The following is a 575-nucleotide window of genomic DNA, read 5'->3' on the forward strand; positions in this document are numbered from 1 at the left end:
CTTTCAAGAGAGAGTGCTTTCCTTGGCGGGCGTGCTGTGGAGCTTGGGAAACCACGTCTGGGTTCTATTCCTCTTCAGTACAGCGGCAAACATCATTACACGGAGCCAGAAATCCCAGAAGCTTTTCAAAGCCGGCGTATGCTAGCATCGGGCTGGCCTACACATAGCAATTCGTGTATCTGTCTTTTGTTTTGTTTTTCCCAAAGAATCAAATCAAACCAAAAGCAGGAAGCAGAATGTTAAGTCAGTTTGTGTCTGCAATCCTTCCTCTGCGGGTGGCCTCGGGGGACCTTTTTTCTTTCTCCTGACATCCAAACTTGGAAATACGTGACTTGGAAACAATTTAGAAACTAAAAATGAAGTCTGAATCTAGGCTCCTCGGCTTAACTGTGTTCCCAATCCTGATATTGCACACTGTCCTGTTTGTTTGTCTCACTGCAGCCTCAACATTAATATTAGAAATAATGCTAATGATTTTACCTTTTTTTGTTTAGGGGAGCAGACTATCTCAAACACTTTAAGACTCAAATGCAGAGAAATGTGGCCTAATACCATTGACCATACGAAATTCTGAA

The sequence above is a fragment of the Ovis canadensis genome, chromosome 15 (genome assembly GCF_042477335.2).
Source record: "Ovis canadensis isolate MfBH-ARS-UI-01 breed Bighorn chromosome 15, ARS-UI_OviCan_v2, whole genome shotgun sequence".
Classification (NCBI taxonomy): domain Eukaryota; kingdom Metazoa; phylum Chordata; class Mammalia; order Artiodactyla; family Bovidae; genus Ovis; species Ovis canadensis.